We start from the raw sequence: 26827 nt of genomic DNA on the forward strand, positions 1-26827 counted from the left end.
CACGAGCTGTGCATATTAGAATGAACAAAACAAGAAGCACAAACTATGCAGGAAACCGACGTACCTAGAGTCGAAAAGAAAAACGAGTTGCAAAGTTGGCACACTGGTCATGAAAATCCAGACAATTCTAATATAGTTAGGCCACTCGCTTCACAAAAAGAAAATTCCGGCAAGAGGCATTAGCCTTCGCATCATTTGTACATGCTCGTCCACATTGTACGTGCAATTGTTCGATGAGACAATGGTCCAAACAGAAGATACATTTGCAGTGAGCACAGCGGAATACTGCCAATCCGTCATACATGGTACAATAATCGTCTGTGAATGTCTCGAAACAGTACTGTAGAGGTGTCGGAACCTTTGGTGGTCTTTCTATCACATATCCACACCAGTAGAAAGCAAACATAATCAAAGGCTTGATCTGCTGTGTGTTGCTGTCTGCAGTATTATCACCGCCAATATTATGTATCCAGAGTGTCCCACCTAACTCTGCGACTGAAATAGTTCAAAGCGAAAAAAAAATGTGACACATCCAGTTATGCAGGAATTTACCTATGTCCGCGGGCGAGAAACTTCTGTGAGACGCAAGTGCCCCCAAGTCCCCCATCATAGGGTCCCAGGGGCCAACTTCAAACTTTCAAATAGCACCATCGGTCGAGTTATATTTCTTTCGATAAATCATGGAATATGCAACAACGCATATCAGAAATATTTACTATATGGGATTTCAAAATGGCCGCCAAAAATATCTGCTCGGTGACAAGAACAATGTGCATTTTTGGCGGCCATTTTGAAACCCGTGCTTCATATGGCAAATGTTTCTTATAGGCGATGTTGTATTTATCCAAAGAAATATCATCCGCCCCCTGTTCCCATTTGAAATGTTGCGGTTGACCCCTCGAGCCTTATGCTGTGGACCCTGGGGACTTGCTTCTTACAAAGTTTTCTTGGCCCTCGACATGAGTACATTCCTGTGCAATTGGATTTGCAACATTTATTTTCGCTTCGCAGCAATTTGAGATCACAATGTTCGATGCCATGTTAAGACACAACATATATTTGTTGAGGCCATTTTGAAAAACATGCTTCATATAGCAAATGTTTCCTATATGTGTTGTTGCACATTCCATGATCTATCGAGAGAGGTACCACTCGGTCCCTGTTGCCATTTGAAAGTTTGAAGTTGGCTCCTGGGGCCCTATGATGGGGATCCTGAAGGCACTTGCTTCTCACAACTTTTATCATCCCCTGACATTGGTACATTCCTGCACAACTGGATCCGTCACATTTTTGTTCGTTTCTCAAATCTTTCAGGTCACAAAGTTTGGTGGGACACCCTGTATATTCTCACATACGACCCAACCATGACATAATGTTTACTTCTATTATAAGTTGTTGGCTCAACCCAACCATTTCATGTTCCCCTACTTGGCATTGCCTCAATCACTCTAGCATTGATGCATTCCGAGTGATGCCTGTTGCCGGAATTTTCTTTTTGTGAAGCGAGTGGCCTAACTATATTAGAATTGTCTGGATGTTCATGGCCAGTGCTGCCAACTTTGGAACTCGTTTTTCTTTTTGGCTCTAGGTACGTCGGTTTCCTGCATAGTCGGTGCTTCTTGTTTTGTTCATTCTAATATGCACAGCTCGTGATCAAATGTGGCGCATTATGGCCAACTTCGTCTTTTCCGTATTTTTCGTACTTCTGTTTTTGCTATTTTCTTTTGTTAGATTGTACCACTGATTATACACGCTATATCTTATGTTCTACATGACACTGAATATTGCACTCACTACATATAGTGCTCTTTGCAAAACATGTACTTTTCATTGCAGTTGGCAACACTGTTAACCCTACTGGTGGCCTCCATTTGTTCCCTATTGTGGCAAGTCTCTTTCTATACATCACTTGTCAGCATTGTATTTTGCCGTGGCCCCCCCTTTTTTTGTGGAATTTGCACTTTTCCTCCTTGTCCAACCTTGCTGTTTCCCGAACTTCCACCCCTTATATTTCTTGAACTTATTGCTATGGGCAGCTAATTTTTTGGGAATACTCATCTCTGTTACAGCTCTTTCAATTGGCATAGGCCACATCTTTCACTGCAACTATCATTTTCGGAAGGTTCCCTTGTCAGAAACTAGTATCATTGAAAGAAGATACTAAAGTATAAAATTATCAATATAATTTATTTTATATTAATATAACTTTACTTTGTAATATTCTAGGGCTACCGCCGGTAGGCCCGGTAGTCCACGAAATACGCCACTGATAGGAACATTTCCAAAGCCTTGACTGGAAGACCAATCCAAAAACGACCATTAGAAATGCTTAGGTGCAGATGGGAGGACAATATTAAGATGGATCCTGTAGAAATAGGAATACAAAGTAGAAACTGGATCCAGTTTGCTAAGAATAGAGGTCAGTGGAGAGATTTGTGAACGCGGCATTGAACCTCCGGGTTCCATAGGCTATAGAGTTAGTTAGTTAGGTTTCAAAGCTGCAAGGCGTGCGCGAGGGGTCTCAAGGGTACTGAAAAACCACCGATGAAATTCACTGTCGGTTTTTGAATCCCTTTAGAAAGCTATTGAAGAGTTTTTGGGAACTGCTATAACCTTTACTGAACAACATTTGGAGATTAGAGAAACAAGGAAAAGAGATAAGGCAGATTTGGAAAAGTTCACTACATGGCTTACAGAGCACAATCCGTTCACTAATTCATGTAGAGAATTCCTTTCTTTATCATCTGAATATGTGTATGATGATTCTGTCAACTGTGATGAGGCTTATTACATAGGAGTCGCAGCGATGGGAAAAATGAAAGACAAATTTTATAGCGATTTACAGTTTCATAGAAGGAACATGGTGAAAACTCTAGCTAAACCAAAATAAGTGAAAGTTCGGTCAAAGGAAATGACTGGTCAATCTTCAACAGAATATTGTGTGTTTGTGACAATCCAAACAAATTAAAAGAATAGCTATCATATGAGCTAGCATCTAGACTACCGTCTCTTTTTGATGATGTGTCACTCCGTAAAGGCACGAAATCCTCATTGCTAAGGATATTGCAAGGTGCTTTGCAATAAGATATTGATGTAATTGATGCGACATAGTCGATTGAGGGTTTCTGATTCATTCTGACTCATTCATGATGGCCGAGTGATTCCACATATGGAGGAATTGTTAAAAATTCTTGTGACTGTGTAATATCTAACTATGGAGGAAATGCTACTATAATTTTTGATGGATATTCGGAGGATTCGACCATTAAACACGAGGAACAAAACAGAAGTGCTGCAAATAAAACTTCATGCAAAATATACTTTGAAGATAACAAAATGTTTAACAACCAAAGAACACTTTTTAGGAAATAGGGAAAACAAGAAAAACTGTTGCAGGTAATAGCATCAGAACTGAACAAAAGGGGTGTATCAGTCCACACGGCAGAAGAAGATGCTAATATTCATATAGTGGAAGGTGCCATAGAAAAACTAAATCAGTGTTCCAAGATCGTTGTTGTAGGTTCCGATACAGATTTATTGGTCCTTTTAGTGGCCCTTACTCTTGAGAAAGAAGAAAAATAGTATGTGTTTTTTGTAAACAAATATGCAGTAAGGATCGACAGAAAGTATTTTATAACATTCAAGTGTTCGTTGAACAAAACAAATCAGAAGAAGTCTCTTATTTACCCATGCAGTGAGTGGGCTGTGACACTACGTCTTGCTTTTATGGTTTAGGAAAGGTAAAAACAGTAGAAATGTTGAAATCCTCGTCTGACGCTTAGATGTTTACCGAGTACAATATTTGTAAAGACTTGCTAAGAAGTGGAGAATGTTTTGTATGGATTGAACAGATACTCAAACTTGAATGGAGCCTGATACTTCAAATTCACCATGCTCACAAGAAAGTCAAATTTGAGATCGAATTTCGATTTAGCTAAGCTATCTCCAACAACAGAAACATGTCAACAGCACTTACTAATTGTTTATTTCCAAGTACAGAGATTAGGAACCAACTTGTTAGCTACTGAATGGGGATGGAAGCTAGAATCCGTAAGAGGAAATGGAGGAGGGAGAAAAGTACTTAAACCAGTTACCTCTTCAAAGCTTTTTGCACCAGATGATTTATTGTGTTTAGCAGCGGCGCAAATCTGTCTTCGACAGGGGAGGAAAGGGTAAGACCGTTTCTTTTCTTTTCTTTTCTTTTTTTTTTTTTTTTTTTAGCGATGTTCAAAATATTTATGAATTTGAAAAACACGGATGAGGAGAGCAGAGTTGTCTTCAACATTGGGAGGCGGGCAGATTTGAGGCTTATTCTAGGGGCACATCAATTTCATCTCACTTTCCTTTGTGGCAATCGGACACAAATCATCAATCGGATCATTGGGGGGGGGACAGTCCCGCCCAGTTCCAAGATTGGAGGGGACATGTCCCCCTCATCCCCCGGGATTTGCACCAGTGGTGTTTAGTATCGTGTTCTTACAAAATGATTGTGGGGATTATTGTAAGTGTTGTCAGATATGAATTGTTCAGCTACGTGCGAACATTGTAAAGGTCTCTCATGTCACAACGCAACAACCATGGATGAAGATCAAGACAGTAAGACAATTTATTATGAATAATAGTATGTATATATTGTAAATAGTGTGACGAAGGTGCAGGTCTCTTTCTGTTTGCTTAGCTCGTTAAATTCCACATCATTTAGAGAACTGCTCACGCTATATTTTAGCGGTTGTCACAAAAGAATTATAGCTAAATTACACCATGAGTTTCATGGGAAAAGTGGATTAATCTAGGGGAATAACAACATAACTTTCAAAATATTTAAGTTTTATTACATGCTTAGAATGGTAATATACAACAACATAAAGAATAATTCATATTATTTGATAGTGTATTCTATAGTTTGACAAATTATTATAGATTGATTTAACAGATAAAATATTCAGGTAAGTATGTTATTGAAGATGAATGATAAAATGCAAGTGTGCGACAACAGTTCTTAATCTTGGAAGTTTTACTTTGGGTAAACATAAAATCTTAAAGTACTGCATGACATCTCTAATCATGAAATTACTGATGCAATAATTGCTCATACATAACTTGCTGTAATCTCGTAACTCTGAGAACTTTGACGACGCTTCTGATAACTCGCTACCGACGTTCCGTTGATGAATGCCGAGTCTCTCATCTCTGGAATGACTCTTTTGAGACCTTGAGGTCTTTTTTTTTATTATTTTCGAGGGACACACCCAAGCCTCGTATTAGTCAGTTCATCTTTTTGCGTAAGATTCCTAAATATGGAAACCTATTGCTCTTTTGCATTCTATTTGGTCCACCTACCACACGCAGGATACATGGCATGACCCACATGTACACACGTGAACGGCGTGAACAGTCACAGCCGGAAGAATTCAATGGCATGATTTCTAGACTTATCCATAGATTCTTAACTATTTGACCAATTTCTGCACATTAATGCGGTATCACGTTGTCAAAATCGTGATTCTATATCCTGTATGGTGACTATGTATAACCTTCAACAATTAAACTTCCTACTAAAATTGCGCAGTAAAGCAACATCAATCACTTTCAGGAGTTTTGCGTATTTCCGTTCTCTGTTGCTAGCTGTGACAAGCCAAGAGAAGAAAACTGTCTATTAAAATGCCTATTAATCCACAATAACCTTTTCAATTCATTCTAATAAAGAGCAAGGTAACCATATTTTGGACCCAGCGTCACATCCCACTGCTTCATAATTTTCGATCTCGAAAATTACCAAGAAGTGAGCGTTAGAGTTGGAACATGGGTAACTTACTTTTTGAGTGGCCCTCGTAGAAGAAATTATATTGAATAAAAATAGAAAATTTTCTGCAAATTGAAGAATATAATAGTTTATGCACATAATTATGAGCCTGTTGTCAGCATAGTCGCATTTCATGTTTTCTTAAGAATAATAAAGAGAACGTTTACAACAAACAAGGATGGTGTTTCTGTTCCATCACATAACACAGCTAAATGGAAAACCAGGTGATCATGTATGAATAAACTTCAAGCTAACAAGCATATCTTAGGTTGACACAACATATAACTTATTGCGTTAATGATGTGTAATGCACTCCTTCCACAGTACTACACAGTGTTGAAATTTATATGAAGTTACTGTATGAACCTTTTAAGAACTGGTAATATTGCTGTCACCTTTATACGTCGACATAGTAAGATGGTACATGCGATCCACTTTTCTGTGGCAGTACAACAAGTCGTTACAGTTCTTAGGTTAAGTTTTTTCAATTGTGGGCTCGGTTTCTGCAACAGGACATTTCCTAACAGGAACTGAGCCAAAGTTTGGCCCGGCGTCAACGGAGTCGCCACACTCACATATAATGGTTCGGGAAATCAATCAGAAGAAAACAGACTCTAGGCAATATTGGAGTAACATACTGGGAACTTATTCGAAAACGCAACACAATATTGCAACAGAACATGAATATGATGTACATAGTATATTTAAAGTTTTAATAAATACGATCAACTGAAATTTCCATTACCATTCTGAATTCAACAACATTTTTATACATACAGTATAGAATATTACATCAACCACAGGTAAGTATTTTCATTACATTGAATCTTCTCGTAATAAATTGTTAGAAGTATATATAAAAGTTTCTTTGCTTGGTGTTATTAGGTTAACTCTTAGTTGAATACTTAGTTTAGGTTTCGTTTTGTATCATACGGTGCGGACTGGAATCTTTATCACCACTTTCTAAATATGTAATGCACTGTGGTGTTGATTCGGAATAGCGGCGCATTACAGACTCCCGGTGTCTGAATAAAATTTTATCACTGGATAAATTCTTTTCGAAATTCAATATTCACATTTTCTCTAAATTGTTGTGACTAAATAAGGACCAACTAATACGGAACAAATGTCATACATTTCCCAACAGTCATCATTTTCTTGTAAAATAACGTATCATAGTAACAACAATCAGTTAGCTTTAAAAAAACCTTAATGACATTGATGTTTTTTCAAATTGAACAAGACACTAAATATCAGAACACTAAATAACATTAACAAATAATATCAGAACACTAATATAATATAATGATTAACACACATACCAAAATATAACATTTTTGGAAGTTTTAGGGTTAGCTTCGGATGATCCAACCTGTATCAAATACAAATTCTTGCAGTCTTATTCGAAACCATATTTTACTAGTATGTGTTCTAATTTTTATTTTTCTGTGTTCTTTGTTGATTTCCAAATCTTTCTATCTTTTATATTTTACATGTTTCCAAACTGCTCTTGACTTCTTTCTTTCAACTTTCTTTCTTCCTAAATATGTCCTTTTCTTCTTCCGATATTTTCACCTTTCATCTAGTTCATATTCATTATTTCCTTTTCGTGCAGATTTCTTGCATTGACTTCCGAACGGTGATTTACAAAGGCTATTTTTCTTGCGTAAATATGCAGAATAATTAGACATAATTAGCCTATTTCTTTTCTTCAATAGATCTTGCATGATTCTTTGGTCTTGAAAGTTGTCTTTCCTATTATCCTTTTCAATTTGACTTCCTTTTTCTCTCCAATTATTTTAGTGATCGTGGATGCTATATTCACCTGATATTTCCTCACTTCTGATTCACACCTTTCATCCGGCTGTATATTCTCTTCAATTTCAGTAGGGTGAGTTATTTTATAGGGCACAATTTTCTTGTAACCTCCTTTAACTTTCTTCAATTTCTTAGAAATTTCTCTCATGTTTCGTTTCCGCAGGCACTGATGTCCACCATTCCTCTTTTTACCACACACTGCACAATCACGTATCTTTATTCGCATAAGGAATTTTCTCCTCCAATAACCTTGGTGACGCCATGTGATTCCATTTTCCATTGCAAGTGGCTTTCCTAACGGTGATGTGCAAGTATCTTGACCTACGGAGTTTTTTCCTTCAGTAATTTCATCCTTCTGTACTTTAGATTTTGTATCCTCTTGCTCCTTCACCATAAGTTCTTTGTTGTCAGATACCTTTATATCGTTTATTTGTTCTTCCTTCTAGTTGTCTTCTTCGATCTCTCCAACTTCCTCCAATTCTATTTTTGGGATGTCCACTAATTCCTTTCCTACATCAAGGATATTATTATACTCTTTTCTGCCTTCATTCATCTCAGACCGAAGTTCTAAGAACTTATTATCAAGTTTCTTAAATAGAGATGATAACTTTTGATTAAGACGGAGGTTGAGGCTTATTTCAAAATTATTCCAATGTCTCATCATACAAAGATCCATTTCTTTGATAAATGGGGTTTCAAAATCCACTTTCTTTATTTATTCGGTGTGGGTATTTATGTTTTCTTTCTTTGTCAGGAATAGTACTTGAAACACACTTCACTTCACAATCTCTGGCTTTTATTTCTCGTTTTCTTTTCTATTTCCTTTGTTTATTTCATCCTCTGATTTACGTTTACTATTCATGCTTTTATTCTTCTTATCTTTCACTTTCGAATGATCATCTGGTCGTATTTTATTTACTTTTTCCTTTTCGTCTTTCTGTCTGTGTATGTGTTTCTTATTTTCTTCTCCTTTGGTTGACTTTCCCTGTGACCTTCGTGTCTTCTTTCATTCTTTAATTTTTTTCTTCTTTGTCTTTACTTTTATGTTTCCTCTCCTTCTTCTCGTCTTTTATATCGCATTGACTTTTCTTTACTTCTTTTCCTATACATCTTCTGTTTTATCTTTTATTATTTTCTCCTTTTCATCCATCTTCTTCTTTATTCTTTTTCTCTCCTTTACCTTCTCTTCACTTTCAACATCTTTTAATTTGATTCTTTCTTTTTCTTCTTGGTGTTTGCGTTTTCTTTCTTCTTTATCTTTATCATCATCTTTAGAATTCTTATATTTGCTAATATTACGAACAATTGCCATTATTTTCTTCTGATTATAGTTTGGAAGATCTTCATCTTCTTCCCCTTTTTCATATCTGCCATTTCTTTTATTTTTCTAAAATATTCAAATTTATTTTCCCAGGTTATTATATTATCACATTGTTCCTGTTTTCTAACAAGTTGTTGTCGCAATCCAATCCTGGCTGGGTCTCCATTTTACTGTAATGCACTCCTTCCACAGTACAACACAGTGTTGTTGACATTTTAAATGAAGTTATTGTATCCTCGTCGCCAAAAGTGCCTTTACATCGCCGTGACGGGTATGTGACCGCGCAGTACTCCAACGAAGGGATGGTTGCATAAGAAATTGTGAATAATTTTGAAGAGTTTTTACTTTGACTAGGGAAATAAAATAGGTATAGGGAGTAAAGGCATAGATTTGAAGCATCAGCGAACTGTCATCTCAAAAAAGATTCGTATTTTTCAATTTATTGTCTTACATGTGAAGTTAATAACTGCTAACAACTGCTACTAGCGCTTTTCACTCTTCAGGAATTTACTACGACATGTTCGCAGGACATTTTTCTAAGTCCTAAATGTGTGCGTGAATTATTTGAATCGCCTCACTGTTCTAATTTGAGAAGGAAAAATGATTAAGTTGAACGTGTATATGTTTGGCTGTCGTCAAGCAAGGGCCGTAATAAATGTAAATAAGGTTCTTATTATTAAATAAAACACAGCAGTATTTATTCCGTGTATAGCACAATATGATAAAGTAATTAAGCAACATTATAATCACTAACGCCTGAGGGATTTTTTCCAACGGGAAGGGGGGGGGGTAAAAGACCGATATAGAGTTTTTCGATTTATTGCCCAATATATATTAAAGTCATAACATTTATCATTGATAGCTTATATCGTCTTACTTTTTAACATCGCCACTGTAGCCTATTAGTCAGAACATTCATCTCCAGATATAATGTAGAGAGAAGAGAAGGAAGGAGATATGAAAAGTGGCACAAGTAATTTTACTGCGCCCTAGATCATTGATTTACTCATACCCGCCCCCTGTCCCACGCATTTCAGCTGCTGTTATATATATATATATATATATATATATATATATATATATATATATATAGTTCCAGGTCAAAAGGGCGAGGATAGAAAGGCCGGAATCAAAATGGCCCCGGTCAGAAAGACCCGCGTCAAAAGAGCAAGGTCAAAAGTGGCCCCGCGACAAAAGTGCCCAAGTCGAAACTACCCCGCCTCAAAAGATTTCCCTCGTCAAAAGGGCCAGGGTCGAAAGGTTGTCGCGGGAAGAGAGAGCGAGTCAAAAGGGACATATGTCAAAAAACCGAGTCAAAGAGGACCCCACATTAAAAGGGCACAGGTCAAATGGTCCTCACCAGTAAAGAGGCCGAGTCAAAAGGGCCCTATGTCAAAAAGCCCGAGTCAAAAAGGACCCCACCTTAAAAGGGCACGGGTCAAAACAGTCCCGTTTCAAAAGGGCCCGGTAAAAACAATTCCACGGCTAAAAATCCTGAAATCAAGAGTGGAAATCAGGAGAAAGAAAGAGATATGACCAGTGGCCTAACTAATTTTAGTGCACCCTAATCGTTTATCATCTATTTACTCATACCTTCCCCCTGCCCCGGCATTTCAAATGGTGAACATATATATGGTTCCATATAAGAAGGGCCCGACAAAAGGACGAGAATAGAAAAGCCCGAGTCAAAACGGCCCCGGTCAAAAAGTCCCCAAGACAAAAGTGCCCGAGTCGAAAGGGCCCTACGTCAAAAAAGTCCGGGTCAAAAAAAACTCTGCTCCAAAACGGCCCCGCGTCAAAAAGACCGAAGTCAAAAAGGAACAGCGTTAAGAGGAGCCGAGTCAAAAGTATCCCGCGTCAAAGGGCCCGGTAAATACAATTCCGTGCCTGATCGTTCATCATCTATTTACTCATCCCTGCCCCCTGCCCCCATATTCCAGCTGGTGAATGTATATATATATATATATATATATATATATATATATCTGTCAGAAGGGCACGGACAAAAGGGCAAAAACAGAAATGCCTGAGTAAAAAGGGACCGGCGGCAAAATGGTCCGAGTAAAAAGAGACCCAATGTCAAAAGTGCCCGAGTCAAAAGGTCGACGCTTCAAAAGGTCCTATCTCAAAAATGTTCAGGTAAAAAATGACACCTCCTCAAAAGGGCACGGTTCAAGACGGTTCCGTGTCAAAAGGGCCCGAGTCGAAAGGGCCCCGTGACAAAAAGCTCCGTGTCAAAAAAGGCCCTACGTTAAAAGGCCGAATCAAAGAAGCCTCGCGTCAAAAAAAACCCTGTCAAAAAGGCCCCGCGACAAAAGGCCCGGTAAATAAAATTCGACGGCTGAAAAGCCTAAGATCAGGAGTGCAAATCAGGAGAAGGAAAGAGATATGACCAGTTGCGTAACTAACTTTATTGCGCTCTGGATCGTTGATCATCTATTTAATCATACCTCCCCATGCCTCCACGCATTTCAGCTGCTGAATATATATTCTATGTCAGAAGGGCACGAACAAAAGGGCGAGGACCGAAATGCCCGAGTCAAAAGTGCCCCACGACAAAACTGCTCAAGTCAAAAACGGACCCACGTCTAAAGGGCTCGTGTCAAAAGGGCTTGGCGTCCAAAGGACCCTAGTCAAAAGGGTCCAAATTAAAACGGTTCCCGGTCAAAAGAGCTTGTACTCGGTGACAAGAGAGCCCGCGTCAAAGAGGTCCCGGTGAAAAGGACCGGAGTCGAAACAGCCCCGCGTCAATAGGGTTCCAGTCGAAAGTGCCCTTCGTAAAATAGGCCCGAGTCAAAAAGACCCCGCTTCAAAAGGAGCGGTATTATCTGTAAGGAAAGTAAATGTACACCTATTTTTCGAATCTGGCATTCCTGCGCTCCATCCGTGGAGAGTATGAGAATTAAATCAATCAAATGTTTACTGAGGGGCAAAAAGAAAAGTTTAATCTGAATAAGACATTGTAGAGGAGCACAAGCTGTGAATACGAATAGTGCATAGTGTAAATAAAGGATGACACCGAAAGAGAAAGCCAGAAACAGCTGTTAAACTTAGAAAAAAGAGTAAAAATTGTCGAAGTGGGAACATAAAACTCAAATACAACAAATACGCCGACAACTAAACGTTCACCACGCCATGATCTTGGTGTAGTGGTTAAGGTGCTGGCTTACAAATGAAAAGAACGCGAGTTCGAATCCCCATCAAGGACGTTTTTTAAAAATTTTGTTAATAATACATACAACTCATGAGAGATGGTAAAAGAGGTCGTATTTAGTCTTTCGTAGCAATTATTATTGGTAATGTTTAGTACTGATAATACCTTTTGTCTTTGCGTATTGCTTTTATTCTCTCCTTAATTTTGAAAGAGAAGAATATCCGAACAAATGCCACCAAAATTCCTCATATTTTGAATGTAAACGCCATTTGCAATTAGTAAACAATAAAAATTGAACGTTCCGATGTAGCTGCAAAAAGTAAAAAGAAAAACATGGACGTGGAGTGTTCGAATCCATACTCATGGTTATTAAAAATACAATATCTACATGCTTTACACCTCCCGACCACGTTTCTACGTTAGCAATTAAGAGGTTTGTGTTTAGGGCCCGGTTTAGCTCTGACGCACTACAGGTGCGAGCAGGGAGCAAAACACCTTTTCTCTCTCCCTCTGTGTGTCTATTTATCTATCTATCTGTATATATATATAACGCTATTTGTGAATGCCATAACCACCCTAATTTTCAGCGGATTGAGACGAAACTTGGCACAAACATTAATTGTTGAAATATCTTGATGAGTTCGTTAACCAGAATAATCAGATGAAAATGTTCAAAATGGCGGCCCTTCAAACTCTTAACAACTTCCAAGGGAACCAAATTTCGCCCATAAATAGGTATTCAGAAAGTTTGAATAACTTTTCCTCTTTTACTGAGATATTTGTGTGCAGGGACTTATTGAAATATTGGACCCGATTAATCGCATAAAGAAGGTTCACGCTCTTTCGCTACGGTCAGGCTTTTTTTTGCAGGAAGGAGTTATTTTCGTATCGGAACAAGATGATTGTTAGTGATGATATGAAATTACACATTGAAAGTGAAGTAACTTGTGAAACGTGTTATTTGACAGAATAAATAATAAATGTGCTTTCCCCTAACACAGAGAACTGTAAATCATGTATTTCGAGTTCGGGAGCGTGAATGGGGAGGAGTGTTATTTGATTTGCTTTTTAGTAACACATTGCATTGCAAATAAAGGTAGGCAACATTAGTGGTAAGTAAAATATTATTATTATTATTATTATTATTATTATTAATAATAATAATAATAATAATAATAATAATAATAATAGGTGTTGTTTGTGGCAAGGCAATATCTTCCTCAATTCTTCTTCAAACGTAATAATTGTAACGCCATATCTCCCTTACAAACAAAATATTAGCAATTTATATCGAGAGAACGGGAAATTGTAGAGTGATGGGAGGAACGTTGGACAGTATGCACTCATTGTAATCAGAAAAATAAGCGATTTCAATGCAAAATGAACGAAGAGTCATTGTCATGGGTAGTCATGGAGCCACGGCAGAGCCCTCTTTAGGCAAAATGTCGGTAACTTATATCGAGAGAACAGGAGGTGATAGTGAGATGGGACCAACGTTCTGCCGTGTCATGACAAAACGCTGTAACTTTGGCGGAGCAGTTTTGCGAAAATGAGCCGTAAATTTTCATTCGAAAATGTGATCTGTATCGTGTAGAACAAGTGTAACTGGGCAATAATGGTCAACCAATCAATTTTCACCAAATTTAATCACACAAGATGCATTTACGTAACGTTACATGTAATCACGTGTTTCCAAAGTCAAGATACACTGGTTCTACATGATACAGATCACATTTTCAGATGAAAACTATACGGCTCTTTTTCGCAAAACTGCTCCCCCAAAGTTACAGCATTTTGTCAGAACACGGCAGCGTTGGACACTGTGGACCCATAAGGCGCATCGAAATTAGTGGGGGAGGGGGCGCCAGCCAGCCCTACTTATTTCCACATAATAATATAAAATTATATTGTCGAAATACACACACGAGTTAGCCAGTAATATTTGATATTATTATTATTATTATTATTATTATTATTATCGACAGCGTCTTTTCATTACGTGTGCATGTTTGACATGAAGCCAAAGAGAAAATCCATCATTCGTAGAAAGAATAAGAATAGTCAGTTACTTTAACTGTGAACGACAGCGAAAAATACGAAAAGAGTGATTAGCTGTAGCGAAAAGAAACAATACTTTCTCTCAAATGGATAAAAAAAACCAAGCCGAGATAGATTCGAACTCGCATGGAAGGCGTGAAAAGTCAGTGCTTTGTCCACTTTTTTTAACTGACTCACCGAACGTGTTTCAGTAACTTACTTATTGCTAATTTTACTTGCTTCCCTCGTTTAACTTGCTTTTTCTAATAACTTATAACGACAGAGACACGAACACAGAAACATAAGGAACAGTTAAAAGTCATAGATGCTCTCCCGCCGGGAATCGAACCCGAGACACCAGACACCAAAGTCGCACGCGCTAGCCACTAGACCAGAGGGGAGGGCGCTGCTCACTTTCTGTGTCGTTAGGGATTACGACCACTGTATTGCCAGCTATGACTTCTGTGGGTTGTATCCTATGATCACATGTTTCTTCTTTGCTGGAAGAGTTAAACCTACATTCAGTTAAACCTACTGTTTAGTTCAGTAATCGAAGAAAGGGGTATAAAAAAGCAAATATGTCGCGTCAACGAGATCGACCGGAGTTGACAGAGGCGGAAGCAGATGTGTAGTAATATAACAACTTGGTTAAATTGATAATTGGTTCTTTATTCTGTAGTAGATCGTATCACAACTTTACGGGAGAGCAGAGAAAGACTTACTAGCGCTGTCATATAGTAAGCTTTAGTAACACGATCATATAGACACAAATGGATGTAACTGTGAGTACTACAACTTGGATTTAACGAAAGCCGTTTAGATATTCAGTGGTTTGCAGGGTTGTATAAGACACAAAAAGATAAGACACAATAAAATTCTTCATACCTCAGCTTCCAGCAACTAGATACATGCAATTTCTGGTTAGATACTGAAACTGCTGTCGGATTTTAATATATGTCGTATTGCAGGATACAAAATGCTTTGCATTACTTGTTTGTTTGTAGACAGCTACTAGCTTAGTGTTCTGAAAGGTTGTGTATAAACTACGGATAGCCAATTCCTGACACCCAAAGTAAAACCGGACAAATTCCGGAATTCGGAAAATTCCCATTTTGGAATACTTCCGGAATTCGGAAAAATCCGGAATTTAGAAATTTCTGATTTCGTTAACATTCCGGAATTCGGAGCAATCCGGATTTCTTCGAAATCCGGAGTTTTTCTCAATTCCGGAATTTTCTAAATTCAGGATTCTTCCCGAGTTCCGGAATTTTTCTGAATTAGGGAGTTTAACTGAATTCCATAATTTTCCGAAATCCGGAAAGTGAAAGTTCCGCTTCCAAAAAATGAATTTATTTTGGTTAATATGTATCGTGGCGGAAATAAGTCTTTGAGCAGGTAATGGCGACTGCTTTGAAAGAAATGGGGTGTATGAGAATTCAATCTGTCATAGTTGTAGTTTCGTGTGGAGAAAAAAGAAACTTGTGAACCAGCGGTTTAAGAACAACTCAAGTTATTAATGTAAACTTTCCGACTTCATAAAAGAAATACGAAAGACATTATGAATCGAAGAAATATAACATACAAGTTTGCAAGCGGATACAAAGAAACCTAACGTAACCAGACTAAAAACGAATCCTTTACCGCGTAGCGATCGCGGTTCAGTGGTCAAGGTGCTTGTGCGAATGCACTTTTTTTTACTTTAGGATTTTTGATGGCGATTGATCGGCGATAACATACGTTTTATTATATTCAGATATTTGAATACTCGGATGTTTCAATACTTGAACTATCAAATCTTCAGGAATAATAATAGTAATAATAAAAAAGTAATAATTATTATTATTATCTCGTAGAAGATTAAAACCTAGGAGCTAATTATCGCTCAGGTCATACCATTACAAGCAGAAACGTGACATTTGGAAAGAATATTTCGGTTTGGTTTAATGTTGCTCACGAGAAGAGGAGTTTCTCATCTCATTTCTAAAACAAATACAATAACATGAGAATTAACATTTTACATTCGAGACATGTCAAGGCTAACTGAAAATTTTCGTCTCTTTTTGGAGAAGAAAATCGAGACGAGACGAAAAGTATGGTAAACATTTCCCGTCTTGTCTCGATTCTCGAAATAATGTATGTCCATTCTTTAAGTAACAATTGCTCTGTAGACTGAATCTCATAGGCTATTTCGTTACATTATATTTCAGAGCTCATTGAATTATGCTCTGTGTAGGTATTTTGTAGCAAAGCTTTTATATTTACCTCTGCATATCCTAAAAATTAGTTTATTATATGCCTTATTGTTGCGTGATATTCAGTTATATTTATTACAGTTATTTTCCTTAAAACATACAGTAGAATACTTTCTACATGAAACTTCAACGGAACGTTGTAGTTTAAAATGTTGGTAGTTACAGAGGTGTCTTGAAGGTACGGAACCCTTTCCCAGAAATCTCTACTTTTAAGTAAGTTTTGCCAAATTTCAATGGCAAGTTTAAACTTTTATTATTATTATTATTATTATTATTATTATTATTATTATTATTATTATTATTATTATTATTATTATTATATCAACACCGTGTATAATCTTTAAAAGATATACAGTTTGTATGTGAATAGTAAAAGCCAATTGACTGTCGATCTCGGTCGTCGAGAAGTCTTCAGGAGGGAAGGACATCGGACACGTTCTGGGTTTGAGTTCCGAAGGGGCAAGTATTCGGGCTCGAGCCAAAAATTGTTAAAAGTTTTTAGTGTTGCCACGAGACGAGACGAGACGAGACTTCAGGCTGTCTCGTCTCGTCTCGTGCAAAGCATCTCTCGTCTCAAAAAAATGAGCTCGTCCCGTCTCGTGTCTTGTCTCGAGAGGTTCTGTCCGTCTCGTCTCGTTTGTCTCGTCTTGTCTCGTAAAAAATATAGCAGCATACCATGGGAACGAAAGTAAAACGTAGCAGGTTGCACCATGCTAATCAAGATACAACGAAGTTACAACCCAAGCGGCACACCGACGTCGAAAAGACGTGGTTTTTTTGGTGTAAAACACCGTAAAATACACCGAACATGACGTGATTTACACGTCTTTTCCCACGTGGAAATGTCCGGGAATATGACGTGATTTTTATGACGTCTTTTACACGTCATAGAATATGACGTGATTTTTATGACGTCTTTTACACGTCATAGAAATGACGTGTAAATCACGTCTTTTTTACGTGATTTCCACGTGTAAATCACGTCTTTTTCACACCCTTCATGTGAATTGGAAGGGGGGCGTTCTCGAAATGAGGCGGCGAGAAGCAAAGGGGCGTAAGAAAATATTTGCAATAAAGTATGGACTATGGATGTCTCAAAAATGGATTCTGCACAGCTAAATATACAAACTGGATGGTGAAGCTCGTCGCAGTCCAATAGAAAGTCTACCCATGAAAGCTCTACGCCGAACTTCATTATGCAGTTTGTATATTTTGCAATGCAGAATCCATTTTAGAGACATACATACTCTATTGAAAATGTCACTTACACCCCTTTGCTTCTCGCTACCTCAAATGTCATGGAAGTCTGACAGGATTGTTCAGTTCCAAATGTCAAAACCTTTAGAAATTGATGTGCATCCGCAGTTTTGATATTAGGAATTTCAATCCATGTACTACCTCGATTATTCGCCACACTTTTGAGGCTATTTACCAGCCCCTATTCAACCGTTTTGCACCAAAGTTAGGGGTTAGGCTACTAGGGCTACCTAGTTCTGGCCCTGTAAATTTTGAAATAGATCGGTTGAATAGTGGTTGAAACAAATAACCCTGAAACTGTGTCGAATAATCGAGATCCTACTATACATAGATTGAGATTCCTAATGTCAACACTGGATACACATCAATTTATGATTATTTGGACATATGAAACTGAATAATAATAATAATAATAATAATAATATTATTAATAATAATAATAATAATAATAATAATAATAATAATAATAATAATATCTACTCTAAAACACACAGCTTACAACACATTTTTTTTTAAAAAATGATAAAAAAGAAAAAATCATACTTTTTCTATTTTCTTAACTGCGTTTTTTTTCTTGACAGTTCTGAACTGATCTCTGGCCGCAACACTTTTCTTGGGTAAAAAAAAAAGTCTACGAATAACAACTGGACAACGATTATTATAAGTAAAAACAATAATGAAAATAAATTTATCCTTGTGGCTGCTGCTTGATTTTTCACCATTGTGTTGTAATTTGCATAATAATTTACAAGCTCCTATACCAGATAAGTAAGACCACTGGGTTATTGTAATAAATAACAGATCAGGATAGACCCTAAGAACCCTAGATCTTCCCACAGCGAAATACATCACCACCCTCTCTCGGAAGCACACATTGGGGAACGTCAAAGTATTGTGGTCTATTTGATTGGTCTGTACCAAGAATTTGGAAATTTCGTTTCTCCGAATGTTCGTATTATCTATGGATTGGGGATTTCTATATCCAATTAACCACCTCTAGTGTTGTTGATTTATATTTTTTTAGTATTTGGATAGTAACCTATTGAAGAGTATATATTCGCCTTAATGTGTGGTATATTTATCTACACATTAAGAAACGAATATACAATAGCTGTCGAGGAATAATTATATACCTAATGCAACAGGAAAGAAACGGCAGCGCTTGCTCCACGAAAGGATAAATTTAAAGCCATACATTAAAAAGAAAACCGAGACGCATTGAATCGACTTGAAAAACATAAAAAAAAAAGCCCTCGAATGTAAGACTCACCCTTGGCGGAAAAAAAAGCCCTACATAACTTTTAAGAATGAGAAAAGACGAATAAACATGGTAAAAACAAAGAATGAAATGGAAAAATAAAGGAACATTGTACTTACAGTCCTAAGAAAATGAAATGAAATGAAATCTTTGAGCTTTACGTCCCACGCTTATACCGGTTAGGCTAAAGGAGACGGTGATAATGAGAAATGAATGAAATGGTGGAATGAAGAAAGTGGGAGGAAACGAGAGAACCCCGAGAAAACCCACGCACACGGTGTTTGTCCACTACAAAGTTCACTTGGCGGGGGCTGGGATCGAACCCCGAACCCCAAGCACCAGAGGTGAACACTCTACCACTGAGCCACCGCGGCCCTTAGTACTAAGAAGAATCCACTCATTTCGTCACTGGAATTTATTCATGTGTATTTACTAGTACCTTCTTCTTAATGAAATTACGGTACAACACGTGCTTCCATAAATTTTATAGCTATCCATTATTACGCTAGTATGCGCACACACATACACAAACACAACCACCCACATCCAACACACACTCACATACACAAGAACAATGGGTTTTATTGACAGTGCAAAATTTAGGACTAAACTTTTATAACTCCAATTTAAGACACCTTTATTTTGGAGGTGAAAAATCGAAAAAGAAAGTACATCTTAAAATTAATTAACCTCTGAGGGATGAAAGCGAAAACACATAACCATTAATTTGAATTCTACATTTATTAGTTATATGTATAATGTGCACGTTTTGTCGTATAAAATAACATTCATGCTATTTGTAATGCAACAAGAAACACTGATTGTCTTTATTATTTGTAATACAAACAAGAAATATGTAGACAATGCAAATCTGTTGGTTATAATCTAAAACTTACAGAGATCTTTTAATAATATAAAATAAAAAGAATCAAATTTTTCTATAAATTTCGTATGAAGGAAAACACCTTTCATAGTTATTGAAAGTACAGAAATGCAGCATCATATCAAAAAAGCCTCACGTACTTAAGTAGGTTAAAAATGGGGACTGCGGTAAGTATCCCACTTATTATCCCATCTATTATACCAGTAGCAGTTTCTTCCATCTTTTAGTTTTCGAAAGAGATGCCTTTACATTGATTTCCAACAAAGCGAGGAGGAACAGGTCAACATGCTTCAAGCATGCCGAATCCTTTTCATCCTCAAACAACAAGGCAGATGGAAGTGAATATCTTTCTGCTAACATTTTGAAGATTTGTGACATTTGTTCATTTGAAGATCTTTATTTTTACTCACGAATGATAAGTGTCTTTAAGGCTAGTTTGCACAACGTGAACTTTGCTCTTTTTTCCGCGGGAGTTAAATTCCATCGCCAGCTCTTTGGAAACCAAGCATCAGAGAAAGGTCCCTTTTCCTCCCAACGATGACAGATAGGAACACTGAAACAGAAAAAAAAATCATGAACAATCATAGTGCAATTTTTCAGGTGGGGAGAAAATTTTAAAAAATAATTACAATACGTCATGTGTAACTACAATCAATACACAATAAAACGATTAGTTACTGCACTCGCTTGCATGAAGTCCCACTTTTAACGGCCTTCCAAACAGCGAAATTAAACTACCATTAATTTTAGTTATTCTGTAATAGCTTAACTTTTGATTTTATTGCAGCTGTTAACTCTGATTGTTCAGGAGGATCAAACAAGTTGGGGGATATAAGACTTTGTATATACAGATACATGACAAATAATTCTGAAACACTCATAGAAGGCTACATTACGTATGTGCTCACAATATAAAATGCCACTCCAAGACCAACTTTAGGATGTGAGCTAAAAGTGACGATCAAGTATATTGATACGATTTGATACAAACAAAATGGTGTATAACTTATGTATTCCGAAAAGTAAAAAAATTGTGAGCAAACGCCCCCTCACTTGTTACTGGAGTATTTTTAAAAAATAAGACTTCTAGAACCAGAATTCTGTCACAAGCAGTAGGGTGAAAATCGTCACATTATTTGTTCTGAGCAGGGTTAGAAGTTGCGGCAGTTATTATTATTATTATTATTAATAATAATAATAATAATAATAATAATAATAATAATAATAATAATAATAATAATAATAATAATAATAACTTCTCTTTGGTGAAAATTATATTTTACCCCTCTGTTGAGAAAAATATTTTCGGGAGGAGTACTTTTATCCATTCAAAAAAAAAAGCGCGAACACTATAACATGTGATACATTCCATATTAAAGCTTTGCTTATATATAAATACTCAAGTCAAATAAAATAATTGCTGAAGGAATAAAAATTAATAAACAGGGAAACCTTTAAAAATCTAAAATAATAAATAAATAAATAAATAGAGTGTATCTGAAGAAGACAAGGGTAGTTGCTGAAACAGTTACATTTAAATAAAATTGGCGCAGCTGTGGCTCGGTGATAGAGCGTTCACCTCTGGTGCTTGGGGCCAATGATTCGATCCCAGCTCACTTCAAGCGGCTTTTCTTGGAGTTCTCCAATTTTTTCCCACATTCTTCATTCCACCATTTAATTCACTTCTCATCATCACCGACTCCCTTAGCTTCAGTGCCTGATCGTGGAACGTTAAATTGAATATTTCATTTATATAAAAGTATTGCCTTGTTCAACAATTATTTTATTTTAGTTAAGTACTAATAAAATATTACTACTTTCTTTCTTTTCTTCTTACTCGGCATTTTCTTACATGGGTATTATAAAATAACATGTCAAAAACTCACCTGTCGCAACTTTGGTATGTATGTCATCCTCCACAGTGATATTTCTAGAGCAGCTCGACGAGCAGAAAGGGGTCAGGTGGTCTGCTGTTGATCAATTCATCATTTGCAGGAGCATTGGCCACACGCTCTGGAAAGTGGGAGTATATACAAGGCTTATTTTGGCAAATAACATGTATTTACACCTAGGCTTATTACAACGACTAAATACATTTAACATGAAATGAAGCAGTTTAATTTTATGTAAACAGTAAAGTGAGTTTTTACTACATTTTGTAAAAAAAAAAAAAAAAAAAAAAAAAAAAAAAAAAAAAAAAAAAAAAACAGAGCTTATAGAAAGAAAAATGAGTTGGCAGGAAAATATCAGCCATAAATTTCACATGCTTTCTGTTCTGGATATTTTCAGCGTAAAGGAAGATGTGAAGAAGAGTCCGAAATCGTCCCAACCTCGATGCAGGAATGGCCACTTCTTAAATGGAAAGATACGCAAAATAAATATTGACAAACTTGTGGACAGATAGATTTTATGGATTATTGTCTGCCCGTTGTTAACAAGAAGCAGGGATCGGAAAATCTTTGAGTTTTACGTCCCACGATTATGCCGATTAGGCTAAAGGAGCCGGTGATGATGAGTAATGGATGAAATGGTGGAATGAAGAAAGTGGGAGGGAACGGGAGAACCCCGAGAAAACCCACGCACACGGTGTTTGTCCACCACAAAGTTCACTTGGCGGGGGCTGGGATCGAACACGGGACCCCAAGCACCAGAGGTGAACGCTCTAATACTGAGCCACCGCGGCCCCATAAGAAGCAGGGATCGGTTTTGATAACGGAGTGAGAGCGTAAAATATAGCATCTTGAACACAAAGAACACAAATGACTACCTGCGTTTTCGAACGCGGACATTTTCTGACCAAAAACACCAAGGCAAGTAATTTCTTGCTATGTATTGCTTCATTTAAATTCTGCAACGTGAAAGAAAAAAAAAGTTTTTATCTTACATTTATAATACAAGCTTGAAAAAATCAAGAGCTCCAATTCTGGGGTAGGTTTTATTTTTTTAAAAAAATAAAAAATATCCTACTCTGGGAGGGGCAGTCGTCACCTCTGGATACGCCCCTGTTGTGTACACACCTTCCTTTCGGTGGCAGCAGATATGTAAGCCCCGAAGCAATGAGGTATGTTTTTTTTTTTTTTTTTTTTTTTTACTGATGGGGCTGCAGTGCCTCAGTGGTAGAGCGTTCACTTCTAGTGCGGGGTCCCTGGTTTGATCCCAGCTCGTGCCAAGTGGGCTTTGTGGTGGACAAACACCATGTGCCTGAGTTTTCTCGACACTCTCCCGTTTCCGCCCACTTTCTTCATACCACCATTTTTCACATTTCATTATCACCATCTTCCTTAGGCTCGGTGCCTTTCCTGGGGCGTGAAACTAAATATTTAATTTCATTTCTTTTTAATGATGAGGAATTGGTGTTCCACCTGAAAGCAGGTTTTTGACCCAAAGAGACTTCCGTTGTTAATGTGTGCATAAACATTAGGAGGATATTCCCTATGTCAAGAGCTCTCTTAAACACATCTGACTGGAACCAGCACCAGCCCCCAACCACGGTCCCTTAATAAGACATTTGGTTTCCTTTGAATCGTTTCACGATTAGCAGTGGAAATCATAATAATATAGTCATGTAGAGGATACTTAATTGAGCTGGAATATATTTTTTTGAACTTCAGTGGCAACATTGATAAGTATCCATCATCACATGCTGGCACTGGAGTAAGTACTGTAATCTAAAATGCGAGGGAGCTGTCTACTCAATTAATGAACAAAATATTCGAACAGTCAAAAACCCGTTACATTATTATGATTTCCACACCGAATTCTGTAGCACAGTTACGGTAGCCAAGTGTCTTGTGAGGGTGTGTAGGTGCAGCAGGGCGATGGTTGCAGTTTGAAAGTGCTCTCAACTCAAGGTGACCAGACGTCCCGTTTTGGCCGGGACAGTCCCTTATTTTCAACCGTTGTCCCGTTTCTTTCAGATTCTCAAACGGGACGCCTAAATGTCCCGTTTTTAAGCAAACGACCCAGGTGTCCCGTAATTATTATTCAAAATATAAATAGCCAATGCTAATTCTACACTCTTCCGTACCAACACTTACTGGGAAGGTTCACCCGTGCCTAGAACTTCTGAATATTCAAATGAGAATTGAGTGTTCTGTGGTTCAAGTGGAAATTGAGTGGGAATTCTGAGTGTTGAAGTAGTTAAAAGTATTGTTGGGTAATACTTAAGATAGAAACGCTGTGTTATCATTCTTACTTTGTATTTTGTAAATTGAAAACACTGCTGAGTCCCAAAATGCAATGTGGAAGTCACCCCACCCCCCGTCGCCGATTCGTATGCGTCCCGTTTCTGAAAGTAAAAGTTCTGGTCACCTTGTCTCAACTGGGGTAATATCCTCCCACTGATTATGCACATATACAATGGGGGCACTACTTTAGCAAACGGGTCTACCAAATATTCATCTATTTTGTGGATTTTTTCACTAGATTTAAGACAGTAGTGTTACAAAAGGTTAAACAAAACATAACTGAGTGAGCGAAGGGGTTAGAACTTCCATAGGGCTCGTTGTTTCTAACTTTGAAGTCATACACGATTGGCATTGCAACAATTGCCGAGGGTCATTTCCCAAAGAGGTTCACTCGAGCAGTCGGTTCTACCTAACAGAAAATTCATAGGTAACATACGATGTGAAATATATTTTTGTGAAGGAATAAAAGTGTGAATGTCAGTACACAGCAAATTGAAACGAATTTTGGGCATTATTCGAGCAGACGGTTCTACCAAATTTTGACATATTTCTTACAGTTTCATATCAGGTTAGAACAATGCATTTCTTTTAGCAGAGCATGAACTAAATCAGAAGCTCCATTAGTGCTTGCAGATTGACTTCAGGCCTCAGTACAAATACAGCGTGGACGTAAAGCGTAACAATTTCAGTGAATAAAACACGAACCAATTTATTTCAGCTCCCCACTAAAAAGCAGGGGTAGGAGCACAGAAACAGGGTCCGAACGGCAGAGACGGGATGCGTCCGTAGGGAGCAGGCGCGTCAGCGACGGGGAATATACGTCTAAACGAGAATAGTGGAAGACCACACTTACATATGCAATACTTTCACTGATCACTTAAAATTCATTTCAATATGCTGTACACTGACAGTAATTACTTATATTCACACTCTCATTCCTTCACGAAAAATGTTTCTTATAATATTTTACCTATAAATTTTATATTTGGTAGAACCGTCTGCTCGAGTGAAGCCGCATTTTGAGTGATAGTGAAATCATTGTAAGCGTAAGTATGCTTTTCCATTATCCTTCTTTACGCGCATAGTCCCCGTCGCTGACGTGCCTGTTCCCTACGAACGCACCCCCTCGTTGCCGCTCGGGCCCTCTTGCTGTGCTCCTGCACTGATTCCAATAGAATGCATTTGTGCTTTTTAGTGGGCCCCTAGCAAAAGTTATTTCGTGTTTTATGCACTGTACTTAATATGCTACGCGTCGGGAAGGTTCTAGAACACAAGTCCCCCCTCATATAGGTTAACAGCTAGATTGGTTCTTTTCTGTACCAAAGTTTAACATTTAATTCACATAGTATTGTTGAGCGAGCGTCAGCGAGTGAAGGCGGGTTAGAGCCCCGCACGGCACGTTGTTTTCTGTCTTTGTTACAATTAAGCGGGAAGGGGTACCTGTGTTCTGGAACCTTGCTCCATGCGTCTACTCTATATTTACACTAACCCCCGTGAAGTCAATCTGCAAGTAGTAATGGAGCTCCTCATTTAGTGCATATTCTGCTATAGGAAATACAATGCTCTAACCTAACCTGAAAATGTAAGAAACGTATTAAAATTTAGTAGAACCGTCTGTTCCAGTAATGCCTCCAAAAGCATACACTTACTGTCATCTCGTTGTTTGCTTGTATTTATCAGTCTTTCGCCTTGGCAAATAGTACCACAATGCGTGCAGCTTTTATTATACGGATTCATAGTATAAGTAGTAGTAGTAGGAACGGGTTAGAAGCCCCGCGGAGGTTGGTTGGTCCTGTTCTCGACATGAAATAGGCAAATTAAAGACTTGTCCAATTTTTTTCGTATATTTTACAATCTACGGATCTGTATAATAAAACTGCACCACAGAATGACATACTTTCCCATGCATACTCACTCCCATATACGGTTTATTGAGAATAAAAACACATACATTATAATTTTACTACCTTCACTATTAACATTTTATATAGTATTCTACCTAAAATATTTAATTTGATACAGGCGTCTGCAAATGTTAACCTAATGTAGGTATCCTCGTTCTTTCTACGGTATTTTAATACACTGTAATAAGAAACCGTAGAATACTCAATCTGCTGAATTTTACACAGAATGCACCTAGATAGGAATAGGATAGGAATTATACTTACTTGTCTTAAAGCTGACCTTTATCACAGGTGACTTTAACAAAACACATTATTTATATTCACAAACAATACCATCAAAACACGATTCCGCAAATGGCTCACGATTCCCAGCATGCACTGCTCAAACTGCAGTTACAGTACGGGGAACGTCCGCGCTTTTTAGCACCTAAAAAAGACGTCTATTTTTGGTGATGTCCGACACGTGATTCTTTGTACCATTCTGGCACGTGATAAACACGTACAATTTAGGTCATGTTTGACACGTCATTTTTGTTACCATTTTGGTACGTGATAAAGACGTTCCAAATTTTCAAAAGACGTCATTTTGAATTCGAACCCCCAAAAAAGACGTGTTTATGACGTGACTGTGCTACTTGGGAAGTATTACCCAGAACACACAAGACAAGAAATGTCACGTTAGCTACACTCTGAAGCCTTCACCTCTGGTGTATGTGGTAGTCGGTTCGATCTCGGTTAGTGCCATGTGAGCTTTGTGGTGGACAAACATTGAATGTGTGTGGGGACCGCGGTGGCTCAGTGGTAGAGCATTCACCTCTGGTGCTTGGGGTCTCGGGTTCGATCCCAGCCCCGCGAAGTGAACTTTGTGGTGGACAAACACCTTGTGCGTGGGTTTTCTCGGGGTTTTCCCGTTTCCTCCCACTTTCTTCATTCCACCATTTCATTCATTACTC

The 26827-nt window shown here is 37.7% G+C and overlaps 1 long non-coding RNA gene across 1 annotated transcript; it reads right to left on the reverse strand.

Annotated features, from left to right (window-relative positions):
- Positions 1–19622: 19622 nt before the first annotated feature.
- LOC145684743 (uncharacterized) lies at positions 19623–26466 on the reverse strand. Its single transcript, XR_014131380.1, has 3 exons — positions 26139–26466; positions 21670–21796; positions 19623–20336 (listed from the first exon to the last, which is right to left on the reverse strand). It is a non-coding gene; the product is annotated as an uncharacterized LOC145684743 (long non-coding RNA).
- Between the last annotated feature and the right edge of the window lie 361 nt (positions 26467–26827).

This window comes from Thermobia domestica, chromosome 5 (assembly GCF_964235325.1).
Source record: "Thermobia domestica chromosome 5, izTheDome1.hap1.1, whole genome shotgun sequence".
Classification (NCBI taxonomy): domain Eukaryota; kingdom Metazoa; phylum Arthropoda; class Insecta; order Zygentoma; family Lepismatidae; genus Thermobia; species Thermobia domestica.